Source organism: Lucilia sericata, unplaced genomic scaffold (assembly GCF_015586225.1).
Source record: "Lucilia sericata isolate MDLA Ls3-8-SP2 unplaced genomic scaffold, ASM1558622v1 Contig000977F_arrow, whole genome shotgun sequence".
In the NCBI taxonomy this organism is placed as follows: domain Eukaryota; kingdom Metazoa; phylum Arthropoda; class Insecta; order Diptera; family Calliphoridae; genus Lucilia; species Lucilia sericata.
Window position 1 is genome coordinate 74,711 of NW_023994960.1, and position 18,359 is coordinate 93,069.

An 18,359-nucleotide genomic window follows, 5' to 3' on the forward strand; every position below is an offset into this window, starting at 1 on the left:
GTACGTGAGTGACATGGACCACATGATTTATAAAATAAAACCTACAAATATAGTAAATAGGCTTTCAACCAACAAATACAAATTGTATGTACATATGTATGTATTCTCTTTAAGTGTTTTGTTGTGGCGAAATAATAAAAATATTGTTGTTGAAATTTTATTTGCACAGACATCAGGCGGATATTTTGTGGAAAAATCGTTAAACATAGCAACCATAACAACAACAAAAAACAAACAATAAATGGGAAAATATATATGTATAATACAACTAAATTGTATTAAAAATCAATATATACTATTGTTTGCTTTAATGTTAATTTATTTTATTTTGTGCGTATACGTAATATACATATTGCTTATACGTATGGTTGTGCAATGTGCAAATGGCCTCGAAGAAAGTAAGTTAAGTAATCGTTACCAGAAATTGCAAATATTTCCATATATATAGAAAAACAATCCAAAATCTTTGTAGTCCTCATCTGAAAGGATTTTTTATAGAAATTAAAAAAAAAATAATAATATGCTGTACTATATTAAATGATTGTTTAATACCATTGGAAAATTTGAAACTACCTTTCTTATTAGAGGAAAATATAAAGAGTAATATGTACAATCCATACAATATTTAGTAGCATGCATTAGAAATTTTATTTTTGAAAAATTTCTCTTTTAAGTAAATTTTGATGACCTTTTATTAAGGAACAAAAATATATATTTACAAGGAAACCAAAAATACATAATCTTTATATTTTCACATGGGAGCGGTAATATTTTGCATTTACTGGTTTTATAACATTACACATATGGTACATTAGGATATCCCCAAAATGGAAGTTGTTTCCACCGAAAATGAAAATTTAGTTACTTCTAAGATACCATTCTCAAAATTTTTCGTCTGACGTCAATATTTGGCGAGCTGGATCAAAGGATAAAAAGGTCGTTTTTTAAGGTTTTAATGATTTTTTTCACATTTCTGGCAATTTAAATTTCTGACGATTTCAATGACATGACACAAAGTTGTATACAACTCCAAAATTATTACAAATGATGGCATTTTTTCGAAAAATTTTTAAGTTTTTAAAATTTTTACATAGAATTATATAATGTAATTAATTGAAATTATTACATTAAAAACCTCATGTAATTATACCGAAATGGTTTTTTCTTTTTTTCGAAATTCGTTATATTTTGTATTTTATTTTAATATTTTAAACTCTATTTTGTCCCAGGTATTCCGCTAGCTATATTTATCTAACGTACTTAATATGTACATCAGCATGCGTGTTACATTAGCTTTACAATGGTATATAACACTTTATGGTTTCATTCTATTATCAATCAAATTTTTTCAGTTTAACTAAAATATTAACACAATTTATCCCAAATATCTACTTGTTTGTTACGCTTGCTTTGTAAATAACGATTTCTATGTTATTGTTCACATTATTTTGCAATGTTTTGGTAGCGTACATAGGCTTCGACAAATTTAAATAAAATTTGATCTAGATTGAATTTTGAAAAACGGAAAAAATCGTTTCGATAGATTTTATTGAGGATTATTGTGTATTAATTTCAACGAATTATATTAAATTCATCTATGTTAAAATGTTAAAAATCTGAAAATTTTACGAAAAATTAGGAAATTTTGATTAACTTTACTATTACACAAAAATGTATGATATGTCATTGATAGCGTTTCTCAAGGACCTTTCTTGTGATACCAAAATTTTATATCTTTCCTTTGGAAGAATTATTAAAAAAGTCATAAAAACTTTAAAAAAGGACCCTTTTATCCTTTGATCCAGCTCGCCAAATATTGACCCCAGTACAAAAATTTTGAGAAACGCTATATTAAAACCAATTAAACTTTAACTTATTTTTCCTCCATACAAACGGGCCACCCTAATGTAAGTATAATATGTTACATATTATTGCTTTTGAAAAGAATAAACCCACTTGAATTCAAGTGGAAAAAACCTCATACAACCAAATCTTCTGAAAAATAATATTTGTATTGCTCAGCATTGACATATGTAAGTATACATACTAATAATTAATAACAATGGTACACGGAACATTTGTGATTAACAGAAATTTTATTAAAAAATTATTTTTCTTAATTTCTTAACATGTATGTTTACTAGGATGTTCTCGTTGGTATGGGTTGACCCTAAAGTTTTATTGTATCAGTGTCAAAGATAATTACAATAATCATAGATATTATTCTGTAAAGGTAAAATGATTGCTATTATCATAGTCATAAACATTATCATATTTCTAAATTTCTTAAGACGGATAAAATACTTCGGAATACGTACATATTGACAATAAATATGAAAGTTGTCTTAAAGATACATACAAATATATTAAGTATTTGTAATGAAACGTAAAAAAGGAAAAAACAATTGTTAAATTATTATATGTCATTATGTTGTTAAGTCGAAATAAGAAAAATTACTTCGAACATCGACCCTTATTTATCAAAACACAAATTTTGCAAATAAGAAAAATTTATACATTATTGCAGACACATCATAAACTAATGACCCACATTGTATACACATGCTGCTATTTAAAAAAAAAAAGCGTAATATATACAAATAAATAAGAGAGTTATATTCGTCTATTTCGAAACTTATATACACTCCTTGAATCATATTCAGTAAAATAAAGAAATATAGGAAGGTTGACCTACATATGTATAATGAATGTAACAATGTAATTGTGCTGAATTTTATTATTATTATTATTCAATTATAATTTTTGAAATAAGGGCTTTAAAAGGGCTTGTATGGAGCTCTTCCCAATTATGAGTGCCAGGTATTAGTGTTTATTTCATTTTCTGAAGGAGATTTTATATACATATGAGGAATTGACTTCATAAAATTTCCAAATATTTGGATGTGCCACAAACGGATGACAAAATCAATATAACCAATTGGATTTGTGATGGTGAGTATAAATAAGTAGTAAATTTTTCAGCTAATAGAATGAAACTGGAAATTATATATAACCTTAAAGATTAATGATTTATATTATTCACGGAAATGTTATTCTGATAAATATATTAATGTATTTTATTTTAGGATAAAAACTTTTTTTCGTATGGGTTACGTTTAATAAAAAAAAAGCATTAGTAAGTCAACAAACAGGATGTAATTTAATGTCAAACTGCTTCGTATATGGGATATTGGCTGGTCAATATTGGGTTGGCCAGGCCATATTTGTCAACAGCACTATATGTCGATTACTACCAACGACCAGAATTAAGATTAAGGTTTACGATTTGACCCGTTAGTCTTTCTCTTGCGGACATCAAAGCCAATATAATTCATGTCAAGTACATTATTTAGATTTAAAGAACAGCCTTATACAATGTCGTTAAAATTTATGATTTTTTTCCCAATACAAGTTTATATTTTATAATTGACTTAACAGTCTTGTGTAATCGTTATACATATATATTAAAATGTTCATTAACAATAAATTTCATTATAATTAGCCCTTAAAAGCAGGCACTTATGAATGTGTTTCCATTGCATGATAAAAAATGTCTTTGTTGTTTTGTGAACTACAGAAATGTAGTTTAATAATATGCACTTGTATTAAATTCTTATATTCCCACAAAGAAACTTTTACTCGAAATTTATAATTTCTTGTTATGAATCAAGAATAAATATTTCATCATAGCTGCTAACTATATAGTAAAAGTCAACTTCCTACTAACGAGAGGCAATTTAAACAGTTTTCTCAAACAAAAATATTGTTAATTGCTCTTCTCCAACATTATATGTTACATGTTATTACTGTCATTGTAATAAATACGAATTTACATTTCATATGTTACATTTAAAAAAACAAAAATGTTCTTGTTTGTAAACAAAAATGGAAATAAATTAATATAACTAATTACATACTGTGTTGTAAATAGTTACAACTAACTAATAATAAACATTCTTACATATACAAATAAGTTTTGCCTTTATTAAATTTGGGTAAATATTTGCATTTTTACATAAATAAAGTTGGGTAAATTATGTTGAATGTTACTGTAATAAGTGAGTTATACAACAAGTAATTTGAAAACTATAATTTATTGGTGTAGTATTATGTACATATGTATGTATATGTAATTAAATAATTATGATGTATGTAAAGAGCAGAGTTATTTTTTAAAAACAACAATTTTACAGTTCTGTTTTCTACATTTGGCAAAAAATGCTGACAAAATCTCTATAACTTTTGTGTATTTTGAAGTTATTAGTTTTATACAAAATGGATCCTTTTATTAATACATACTTAACATCTTTCTTAACTAATTTTTTTAGAAAATAGACTCATATCACTTGCAAAATTAACGTTGCAATTCGTAAAATAATTTTAAAATTTCATAGTGTAATGTTGAAGCAATTATAAACAGCATGTCTTTTATTGTAAAATATAATTTGTATGTACTAAAAACCTTACATGTTTGTAAACAAACATGAAAACAGTACATATATACATTAGGGTGCCTCCTTTGTATGGGGGAAAAATAAGCTGTCAATGTTCCCAACTAAAATTAACGTTTAATGGATTCTAAGATACCATTTTTCAAAATGTTTGTCCTAACGTCAATATCAGTATCAAAGGGTAAAAAGGTATTTTTAGGTTTTTATGACTTTTTTCATATTTTTTTCCAAAGGAAAGATATGAAATATTGGTATCATTAGAAAGGTCCTTGAGAGGTGCTTTAAATTACATATCAGAAATTTTTGCGTGACAGCAAAAGTAATCGAAATTTTCTAATTTTTCGGTAAATTTTCAGATTTTTGGCATTTTAACACAGATGAATTTAATATAATACGGAAACGGTTTTTCAAATTTCAATCTAGATCGAAGTTTATTTGATTTTATAGACCCATATATACGCTACCAAAACATTGCAAAATAATGTAAACAACAACGAATTTTGAAAAACAGAAAAAACCATGACATTTGAAAAACTTAAAAATTTTCCGAAAAATAAGATATTTGCAATAATTTTGGAGTTGTATACAAAATTGTGTTTTGTCATTGAAATCGCCTCCCAAATAACTTTAAAATACTACTAAATTTGCATATAGTTTATTTGCAAGAAATATGATAAAAATCATAAAAACCTTAAAAAAGGACCTTTTTATCCGTTGATACAGCTCACCAAATATTGACGTCAGGACAAAAATTATGAGAAATGGTATCTTAGAATGAACTAAATTTTCATATTGGGAACATCAGTATCTTCCATATTGGGGCCACCCTAATGTACATACATATATATTTATGTATTTTTGTTTATTTGTTAGATAAATATTTTATTTCATAACGTTTTTACCAAAACAATAGTGGATCTAGTAAAAAATACATGAAATAAACAATAAAAATTTGCTAAAAGTCGAGGGGAAAAAACAATAATAAAGTTTATATGAACATTTAGATTTATGAATAAAATTGTAAATGTCATCATTTTCGAACATTTTTCATTTTGTCAGCCATGGTTGAAATCAGGGGGAAATGTGGTTTTGTTTCGTTAATAGTGTTGGTAGTTAAGTATTTTAAAGTCATTTGTCATTTTTTAGACTAAAAATAAAAAAGCTTAAAAAAGTTAAGAGGGGTTCTTCTAGCAAATACCATAATTTGTATATGATAATATTAAATTATATTTTAAATTTACCTTCAATCTTATAATTTTTATAAGTATCTATTTATAAAATTTGTACAGGAATTTGGGTTTGTATAAAACTTATTTATGTTTACACATAAAATGTGATAGAATGATTTTGTTTCATACATAACTTTCATATTTCGAAATTCATCGCTATACTCGTATTTGTAATCCAGTAATGAGTGTTAAAATCATTTTCTGAAGACGATTTTATGTGATAGGAAGCGTCAGTTTTGATAGGTAGAAGATTTCAGTATGTACACAACATATTTACAGGTGTCGATATTATGATTTTCAATTTAATATGTACTTGAATCAATTATGGTCCAAATTTTTCGAAATTTTCAATTTTGACTACTAAAGTAAAAAGCAAACGAAATGTTCAGTCATTGGCCTTTGGTCTCCTCTATTGAAGTACAACGTACTGACAAATGACAATTACATAAACTCGTATGTTTTTTCCATTCTTTGATGGACAGACATGACAGATGCAATAAACGGAAAACTTTTTGTATTGACTTTAATTTTTGCTTTGTCGTTGAAATATTTAAAAAATATATTTTCAATGGGCTTATATGAAGTGTTAAAGACAAAAGTGTAACTATAGAAGTAATAAAGAGAACTGGAAACAAAAAAGTTTTAAAACTAATTTTAAGTCTTCATTAAAGTCACTAATATTTTATTGAAATCTAATGTTCGTATAAAATGTGTCCATGTAATTGAGGATAAATATGGGGACAGGATCCAATAGTTTTAGAATGATCTGATAATTAAAAATTTGAGAGTATCTACTAGTATTATGGAACTGATTTGTATTACTACAGTTCTTAATTGATTTCATTTAAAGCTGATTTTAAAACAAGTAAGCAACTATAGTTAGGCGTGGCTGACCATATGATACCAATAATAAAGCATTTATATTGAATTTTATCTTGGTTCCAACATATTTAATAAATTTATTGACGAAAAACTAATTTACTGAAAGAAGACATCCATCCATCCATGGATTTGTATGAGAGCTAAGTTTAAATGAGGCTCAATTATTACGAAATTTTGCCACTTTTTGTCAAGTCACAATTATATTTACCATAATTTACCATAATAATGAGCTCAAAAGCCATATATGGTGGTCGGTTATGTATAATTTCCTTCAAAATTTATCCGATTATTATTCTCCGAAATTAATCAACATATAATTAAAATCCCTTAATTATTACGTACTATTAAAAATTAAAACTTGTTACAAAAGTTAACAAAATTCTTGGGATCCTAAGTCTCCAAATATTAAAAGAAAATAGTCTTCATAATGCAGATAAACAAATCTCATAGATTTGTACGTGTAAATAAAAGTTTGTGCGAAACTTTAAAAGTTAATGTCAAAATTCTTTATAATTATACTCTCCACCACCATCAGTGGTGATAGAGGGTATATATAACATTGTCATTCCGTGTGTAATACCAAGAAATATTCATCTGAGACCTTATCAAATTCTGAGTCGATTAAGCTATGTCCGTCTGTCTGTGTAAAACACGCTCACGATAAAACAAAGCAATAGAATTTAACCAAATTCACCAAAATGTTCTTCATTTCTAATTCGCATTGAAAATGAGCAAAATCGGTTCACAACGCGAAAAGTTGTGAGTCAAGATTTAAAACAACTCCGAAAAAATAAGCATTTTTTACACAAATCAGCATACATACATTCGTTACTACATAAGAGCTTCACTCCTGCTTAAAATTGCCAGAATCGGTCCACAATTTCATTTACCTCCCATACAAAAGTACATATTCCCGAAAAATTAGTTTTTTGTTAATAACTTCCGTCAGAATGTTGACATCTTCACAAAATTTTACGAATTAAAATCTTATGTCAATAGAATTCATTCAGAGAAAAAATTGTCTGGATCGGTCCAAAATTGGACTTAGTGCTCATATGCACAGAAATATTACTTTACACAAAAATATTACTGTGAAATTTATTTTCTTATCGGTCCATAATTGGTCATTGCCCCATACAAGGTCCCCTCCCAAAAATCATTTAAAACCACATAACTCATTACTAAATTAAGATATCCATGTAAAATTTGGTACAAGTATTGCTTATATACAGAGGTACAGGTTACAGCTCCCATACAAGGTCCCCTCCCGAAAATCACTTAAACGCACATAACTCATTACCAAATATTCATATCCATACATTTAGTACAAATATTGCTCTTACATAATACATAAATTACACTATAAAATTGTTTTAAGATCGCTCCATATTTGGTCATAGCTCTCATACTAGGTCCGCTCTAGAAAATCACTTAAATCCACAATATTAATTACCAAGTAATGATATAGAATCAGAATTTTGAAATTTTGTCTTTATATGCATAATTAGTCATAGCTCCCATACAAGGTCCTTTTACGAAAGTCTCTTAAACGCACATTACTCATTACCAAATAAAGCTATTGATACAAAATTTGGCACAAATATTAGTTTTGTATACAAAAATTATATTTCAAGATTTTTTCACGATCGGTTCAAACATGAGTGCGGTCGGTCCCATACAAGGTTCCCTTCAGAAAATCACTTAAACATACATTCCTTTTTATGTATTAAATTACGAGATAGATACAAAATTTGACTGAAATATAGCTTTTATGTACAGAAATTTTGCATAAAGAATTTTTTACGATCGGTCTATAATTGATCATATCTTCCTAGTTCAACAATGTCACAGCAAATGCTGATCAATATAATTCTTTATTAAACAAAACAATAAAATAAAACAGGATAAAATTTCAACGCCTAATTGTATGCAATGTGGACTGAAGAAAATCTACATACACACGCATCAAACGTACATACATACATATGTTTATTATATCCACTAAATACTTAATTTATTGCCTTTAAATGCAATACCATTTCGTAAATGTGCTCACATGAAAACATTTCTAAGTATTGTAGAATTATGTGATACTCTTAAAGTAAATGTAAATCGGTTTACCCAATGTGCAATATAAAGAGAATATTTAATCTTCATTTTGAGAATCCATGTAAGTCTCAATCAAAATTTATGAAAGAATTTTAATACATTTGCGTTTTGGGTAATATTGAAAGGGATTTTGTAATAATTTCTGTTTAGATAAATGCAATAAAATATCATGTAGGAGTAATAATTCTACTGGTCTATTTTATGAGTTTGCTTTAAAAAATTGGTATGCAATGTTATTTCTTTTTTGCTCTTAATATTTGAGGACTTTGGGTATATTCCTGCTGCAATTTCTAGCCAAACATTGCTGCTTATAAAAGGGCACAGTTGTATAAATAAATATATATTTTTTTTGGTTTACTCTTTTACTGGTATTTTAATTTAAAAATTCAAAAGTTTGTACTAGGGTTTGTTAAATATATGAAAAGATTTACAAAGCAAAATGGTAATATAAAACTATATAATAAAGAACTCTAGTTTGTATATTTGGGTTATGTTATTAAAGTTGTATACCATGTGGATAGTGTCCTGTAAATTTATTTGAACTTAACCCTTTATTTTCAATTTAAAATTATATATAAATTACTCATAATAATAAAGAATTGTCTTTTATATATTTAGGTTAATTTATTGAAATAATATGTCAATGTTTAAATTTATTTAATTTCAACTCATATATTTATAAATTACTCAAAAGTTATGAAAATATATACATGTATTGTAGTACCCATTAGATTTATGTAGGAATGTTTTTAATGAATTTTGCTAATACTTTTTTTGATCCACTTCTAGTTCTTATACTACAGCATATCTTCTGTGTGCTTCTAATAAGTTAATTAAAATTGCTAATATAGTTAATTATGTCGTGAATAGTTTTCATAAGATTAAATTAAAATTTTAACTCACAGTGTGCTCTAAGTAATAAAGTAACTAATTAAATAAGGGAATTTAATAATTTTATCTAAATGGTATAATTATATCAAGCAAAAATAACTAAAACATAGGTATCATATACTCAGTATTATTCTTTTGAAAAATACACCCACAATAGTTGATAAATTTAAACATTAAATATGTTTAAATGGTTTAAAAATACCATTTGAATTACATGAAATGTTGAAATAATGTTTTCGGTTGGAACTATGTGCATTAGGGTGGCCTCAATATGGAAGTTACTGATGTTCCCACCGAAAATGAAAATTTTGTTCATTCTATGTTACCATTTCTCAAAATTTTTGTCCTGACCTCAATATTTGGTGAGCTGGATTAAAGGATAAAAAGGTCCTTTTTTAAGGTTTTTATGATTTTTTCACATTTCTGGTAAATAAACCATACGCAAATTTAGTGTCATATGAAAGGTCTTTGAGAGAGGATTTCAATGACATAACACACATTTGTATACAACTCCAAAATTATTACAAATGTCGTAATTTTTCGGACATTTTTTTTAAGTTTTTCAAATTTGTACATTGAATTATATAATGTAATTAATTGAATTGAAATTATTACATTATAAACCTCATTCAATTTCACTAAAATGGTTTTTACTGTTTTTCGAAATTAGTTATATTTTGTATTTTATTTTAATATTTTAAACTCTATTTTGTACCAGGTTTTCTGTTAGCTATATTTATCTAACGTACTTAATATGTACATCAGCATACGCGTTGTACATCATTATCTTTACAATGCTATATATAACACACTAGCTATACCCAGTGTGCTTTGCTACCCTAAAAGCAATATAAATAAAAAATCTTCTTAATCATTTTGAAGATTCTAACTGTAATGTTTTCCAGAGATGAATTTTTGCGGAACGTTAATTAAGATTTTAATGTAATCGATGACAAATTAAAAAAAAAATCTAATATTTTCCCAGATATACGAAATTTTGTATTTAATTCATATAGGGGGTGCCAAGACCGCATTGAAAGTCCGCCCGTTATTCTCTAAATGTTCACATTAATGTCAAAGATCTTCATGTAGAATTTGAAGATTCTAGCTCTAATAGTTTCTCAGATATACGAATTTTTCTATTTAATTCATATGGGAACTCACAGCCCGCAGTTGAAAGTCCGCCCTTTTTTTCTCCAAAATGTTCATATGTATAATAAAGTTCTTCTTGTAATATTTGAAGAATCTTGTTCTATTAGTTTCCCAGATAAGCGAAATTGTGTATTTAATTCATATGTGAGGTGCCAAGCTCCCCATTGAAAGTAAGCCCGTTATTCTCTGAATGTTCTCATGAATGTCAAAGTTCTTCAATTAAAATTTGAAGATTCTAGCTCTAATAGTTTCTCATATATAATATTTTCCTATTTAATTTATATGGGGGCTCCAAGCCCCCCATGACGAAAGTCCGCTCTTTTTTCTCCAAAATATTCAGATGAATATTTAAGTTCTTAGTGCAAAATTTGAAGAATTTAGTTCTATTAGTTTCCCAGATAAACCAATTTTTGTATTTTATTAATATGGGAGGTACTGCTCCCCTCATGGTTAGTCCGCCAATTTATTTCCCAAAATGTTTACATGGATGTTAAAGTTACTCGTGCAAATTTTTAATATTCTAACTATAATAGCCCCCTAATGCTAATCCGCCCACTTTTTGTCTCAAATAATTATATTGATACTAAAGTTGCTCCGACAAAATTTGAAGACTCTAACTATTATATTATCTCAGATATACTAATTTAATATTTTCTTAATATGGGCGTGGCACGTCGCCCACATGAAATTTCAACATAAAACGTAGCCTATAGTTCCTTCCAGACATACAGGAAGAAACTGTGAAAATTTCAGGTAAATCGGTCTAGCCGTTTAGCAGTCTATAAAGCACAAACAAACATACATACATACATACAAACACACTTTCATGTTTATATACATAGATTATGGTTTCGTTCTATTTTAGATAATTTTGCAGTTTAACTTAAATAAAAACACAATTTATCTCAAACATCTACTTATTTGTTAGGCTTACTTTCATAATGGTTTCCTTTGAAAGAAATGTGAAAAAAATCATAAAAACCTCCTTTGATCCAGCTTGCTAATTACTGACTCCAGGACAAAAATTTTGAGAAATGTTGGAAACATCGACACCTTATTTTTCCTCCTTACAAATAGGGCCTCCCTAATGCATATTTTCACATGCAAAAACTTCATTGTAAAAACAGTAAAATTGTTGTATTTTCAGAGAGAGTGTCATATTCGGCTGAGCCGAATCTCATAACCATCAGGGTGATATTACCCATCAAATTAACTGAAAAGGTCCTTATATGAGGGGTAGGATGAATTATTGACTATTTTTCATAAAATTTTGTCATACATTTTTTTTAGACCGATTTTGGTTCATATAAAACCAGACACTTTACGCAGTAATGAGCTTTAAAGTCATTTTTCTTAAGCGGAGCTTTAGAAAACGGCAAAATAAAACAAATCGCCGCAATATAAAGAATCTCTGATAAATGAATTGTAATGTAGTTTACAGAAACCCAGTAAAATAAGTATTTTAATGCCCACCATAAAAATAAGTATTCTCTCATTACCAAGTTTTCTTAGAACTAATATCTTGAAAGCTATGTCATAGCAAAAATCATTTTTTATATATAATGATAATGTCTTTTATTAACCACTTTTCATCTCTAAATAAACTTGACATTTGATAAAAAAAATTTTATTAGAATTTATGATAGGAAAGCCAACGATTGTCAGTAGTTAATTATGCATGAATATGACTGTCTTATATAAGTTTCTATCAAAACAATACGTAAAGCGTTTTCCAAATAGGTCGTTTCGGTCAAATCAAGAAATTGTATTATTAAAATGGTCTTATGTGCTAATGTGTTATTCTGCGGTTTTTATGTTTTTTGGATTGTTTTCTGAAGTCCCAATCGAACGAGGCCTTAGATCATTAACACCAATTAATTGTATCTATGTTACTTTGTCATTGAAAGCTGGTTGCTATCATATACATACTTAGTCCTACAATACATTCAATTTTCATGTATATTTATGATGCATATAAAAACCTGACCACATCAAAAACGTATATCCTTTTGATATTCCTTAAAGCAAAGTAGCATATTTGTGTGTTGTACCTTCGTCTCACCAGTAAATCTGTGAAAAGTCAATTGGTTTTATTACTGATATTATGAGTGAAGGAGTGGTGCTTTCGTTAACACAGACATTCATTGTATTTATTCGATATTAAAAAGCAACAAAATAAGTACAAGAAATGTCTCCTTGCATAATAATCATACCAGTAACAGCATACAAATGTCAACTAAGTACTTAAGGCCAACTTCATGATACTCGTAACACAATAGATAGAAGGAGTTGAGTCACAACATGGCAAATAAAATGGCCAGACAAGATGAACATCATATTGTAAACCTAGGAAAAACTTACATTGATAAGTAAAGAGTTATGGCGATGTCATTGAAGGCAAGTAATCTACAAACTCTCCTAAAAGATATTATTAGAACACTTCAAAGATATGCAGACGGTATGTTGTATTGATTGAAATGTAGGTTAGGTTAGGTTGATAGGAGGATGTATACTACATCAAATCCCAAGAAATACACCTTGGCCACTATCGGGCCTGTTGCACGCTCCAATTCAAGAAAAAACAAGTTAGAGTGCTATATTCGGCTGAGCCGAATCTTAAATACCCTCCACCAGCAACTTTTGTATTAATACATTTCTAATTAATAAAATATTTGTAGAAATAAGTTTTCTCATGTCTTAAATAGAAAAATCCCAATATTTAAACAGCTTAAATCTACTACAATTCCAAGATTTATTGAACATTAGAAACGCCACTTTCTTTTAAATTTTTAATAGCGCCCTAAGATATGCTTTAGCGATATTTAGTATTTGCATGTATGCATGTGTGTGAAAGATTTAAGGATTTTCAAAATACATACATATATATAATTTTGTTCTACACAAATTGATAATGCAAATAGTTAAATACCGTTAAAGCGCTTTTAGGGGCAGGACCTAGTATGAGAGATATGACCAAATATAGACCGATCGTGAAAAATTTTTGAAATAACATTAAGTGCTTTTTGCATTAATAAATAGTATTTATGAACAAAAATAGTATTTATTTATATCATTATTTGGTAATGAGTTATGTGCCTTTAAGTGTTTTTCTGAAAGGGACCTTGTATGGGAGCTATGATCAATTATGGATCGATAGGAAAACAATTTCACAGTAATATTTCACTGTATATGAGCAATATTTTTGCCAAACTTAATATGGATATGTTAATTTAGTAATGAGTTATGTGCGTTTAAGCGATTTTCGGGAGGGGACCTTGTATGGGAGCTATGACCAGTTATGGACCGATCGGAAAAAAAATTATATGTAATATTTCTGTGCATATGAATAATATTTGTACCATATGGGTATCTTAATTTAGTAATGCGCGTTTAAGTGATTTTCGGGAGGGGACCTTGTATGGGAGCTATGACCAATTATGGACCGATCGAAAAAAATTTCACAGTAATATTTCTATGCATATGGGCAATACTTGTACCAAATTTTATATGGATATCTGAATTTAGTAATGAGTTATGCGCGTTTAAGTGATTTTCGGGAGGGGACCTTGTATGGGAGCTATGATCAATTATGAACCGATCGGAAAAAAATTTCACAACAAAATTTCTGTGCATATGAGTAATATTTGTACCAAATTGTATATGGATATCTTAATTTAGTTATGAGTTAAGCGCGTTTAAGTGATTTTCGGGAGGGGACCTTGTATGGGAGCTATTACCAATTATGGACCGATCGGAAAAACTTTCACAGTAATATTTCTATGTATATGGGCAATACTTACACCAAATTTTATTTGGATATCTTAATTTAGTAATGAGTTTTGCGCGTTTAAGTGATTTTCGGGAGGGGACCTTGTATGGGAGCTATGACCAATTATGGACCGATCGGAAAAAAATTTCACAACAATATTTCTGTGCATATGAGTAATATGCTAAATTAAGATATAGTAATGAGTTAAGCGCGTTTAAGTGATTTTCGGGAGGGGACCTTGTATGGGAGCTATGATCAATTATGGACCGATCGGAAAAAAATTTCACAGCAATATTTCTGTGCATATGAGTAATATCTGTACCAAATTTTATATGGATATCTTAATTTAGTTATGAGCTAAGCGCGTTTAAGTGATTTTCGGGAGGGGACCTTGTATGGGAGCTATGACCAATTATGGACCGATCGGAAAAAAATTTCACAACAATATTTCTGTGCATATGAGTAATATGCTAAATTAAGATATAGTAATGAGTTAAGCGCGTTTAAGTGATTTTCGGGAGGGGACCTTGTATGGGAGCTATGATCAATTATGGACCGATCGGAAAAAAATTTCACAACAAAATTTCTGTGCATATGAGTAATATTTGTACCAAATTGTATATGGATATCTTAATTTAGTAATGAGCTAAGCGCGTTTAAGTGATTTTCGGGAGGGGACCTTGTATGGGAGCTATGACCAATTATGGACCGATCGGAAAAAAATTTCACAACAATATTTCTGTGCATATGAGTAATATGCTAAATTAAGATATAGTAATGAGTTAAGCGCGTTTAAGTGATTTTCGGGAGGGGACCTTGTACGGGAGCTATGATCAATTATGGACCGATCGGAAAAAAATTTCACAACAAAATTTCTGTGCATATGAGTAATATTTGTACCAAATTTTATATGGATATCTTAATTTAGTTATGAGTTAAGCGCGTTTAAGTGATTTTCGAGAGGGGACCTTGTATGGGAGCTATGACCAATTATGGACCGATCGGAAAAAAATTTCACTGTAATATTTCTATGCATATGGGCAATACTTACACCAAATTTTATTTGGATATCATAATTTAGTACTGAGTTATGCGCGTTTAAGTGATTTTCGGGAGGGGACCTTGTATGGGAGCTATGATCAATTATGGACCGATCGGAAAAAACTTTCACACTAATATTTCTATGCATATGGGCAATACTTACACCAAATTTTATTTGGATATCTTAATTTAGTAATGAGTTATGCGCGTTTAAGTGATTTTCGGGAGGGGACCTTGTATGGGAGCTATGATCAATTATGGACCGAACGGAAAAAACTTTCACAGTAATATTTCTATACATATGGGCAATACTTACACCAAATTTTATTTGGATATCTTAATTTAGTAATGAGTTATGCGCGTTTAAGTGATTTTCGGGAGGGGACCTTGTATGGGAGCTATGACCAATTATGGACCGATCGGAAAAAACTTTCACAGTAATATTTCTATGCATATGGGCAATACTTACACCAAATTTTATTTGGATATCTTAATTTAGTAATGAGTTATGCGCGTTTAAGTGATTTTCGGGAGGGGACCTTGTATGGGAGCTATGATCAATTATGGACCGATCGGAAAAAAATTTCACAACAATATTTCTGTGCATATGAGTAATATTTGTACCAAATTTTATATGGATATCTTAATTTAGTTATGAGTTAAGCGCGTTTAAGTGATTTTCGGGAGGGGACCTTGTATGGGAGCTATGATCAATTATGGACCGATCGGAAAAAACTTTCACAGTAATATTTCTATGCATATGGGCAATACTTGTACCAAATTTTATTTGGATATCTTAATTTAGTAATGAGTTATGCGCGTTTAAGTGATTTTCGGGAGGGGACCTTGTATGGGAGCTATGTACAATTATGGACCGATCCATAAAATTTTTTCTCTGAAAGAATTCTATTGACATAAGATTTTAATTTGTAAAATTTTGTGAAGATATCGACATTGTGGCGGAAGTTATTAACAAAAAACCCATTTTCCGGGAATATGTACTTTTGTATGGGAGGTATATGAAATTGTGGACCGATTCTGGCAATTTTCAGCAGGGATCAAGATCTTGTGCAGAAACGAATGTATGTTGATTTCCATGGAATTATCTTGCATAGTTTTCGAGAAAACTACATCAGAATGTGTAAAAAATGCTTATTTTTTTCCGAGGTTGTTTTAAATTTTGATTCATAACTTTTCCCGGTGTGAACCGATTTTGCCCATTTGCAATACCAAACAACTTAGGAAAATGAAGAACATTTTGGGTGAATTTGGTTAAGCTCTATTGCTTCGTTTTATCGTGAGCGTGTTTTACACAGACAGACGGACAGACGGACAGACGGACAGACGGACAGACGGACAGACGGACATAGCTAAATCGACTCAGAATTTGATAAGGACCCAGAATATATATACTTTGTTGGGTCTCAGATGAATATTTCTTGGTGTTACACACGGAATGACAAAGTTATATATACCCTCTATCACCACTGATGGTGGTGGAGGGTATAAAAAATTTCACTGAATGTATACTGTATTATTTTTCCATGTTCAGAAACTCAGTTTCCTGGACGTAATTCCTAAGAATCTTCCAATCGGTGTTGGTTAAGAATGTTATTCCCGGAATAACATCACTTCCAAGATACTTGGATCTAACTTCGACCAATGCTTGACAATGGCAAAGAAAGTGCTCCAGAGTTTCACTGTCCTCTCCACATGCTCTACATTCGTCTGAATCCGCACATCCAATTTTGTATAGATGTGCTCGTAGTCCTGTGTGTCCACTTAGAATACGTACCATCATACTAACCTCAGACTTGCTCATTTTGAGAAGATTTCTCGTCTTGCTCTCATCAGGGTCACCCCATAGAATCTTTGTGGTTCTACCCACCGTTTCATTATTCCAAGAGGCCTTATGGGATTCTCTCATCCATATTTTTAATTCAGCTTTTGTTGCGTCGAATGGTTTTGCATTTGTCAGGTTAACTACATCGAGCTCCCTTCCCTTTAAAGCTATTACATTCGCCCTTTCGTTGCCGACTACTCCCGAGTGGCCTGGTACCCATATGATGTGAACCTTACCTCTGGGAGAGTATTCAGTTAAAGCTTTCTTACAATCCAATACGGTCTTAGATTTAACTCTATCACCTGATATCGCACAAATTGCCTTCTGGCTGTCGGTAAATATATTAAGCCCTGTGGGCGCCATATTTATTCTAATCCAATTTACACATTCCGTTATTGCTCGCACTTCTGCCTGGAAGCTTGTGTTATGATTGGGTAAACGGTGGTATATTTCTGTTTCTGGGTCTTCAATATAGAACCCCAGACCCACTTTGTCCCCTAATTTAGAGCCATCCGTGTAGCAACGGATTCCTACTGGTATTTGCTCTAATGTTCCGCTTGACCAAGACATTCTATCTGGGATTAGCGTTTCAAAGTTTCCGACATATTCAGTGTCTGGTATGCTATCAGGCACGTCCGATGAATGTGTATAACCTTCCAATGTGTCCAGTATACATTGATGACGTGTCCTATAACCGTTTTTGGCCAGTTCGCCTAAAGTAAAGAGCCATTCGGCTGTAAGCGCCGCCTCATATCTTATATATGTTTCAATGGGTGGAATATCTAGCAACGTTTCCAGAGCCTTGGTTGAAGTAGTACACATGGCACCACTTATACCCAAGCAGCATGTACGCTGAACTCCCTGTAGTAGTTTGATATTACACTTTTTGTCCAAAGCAGTCCACCAGATTATTGAAGCATAAGCTAGAATTGGTCTAATTACACTTTTATAAAGGCAATTTGTCATAGTAGGACTAAGACCCCATTTCATGT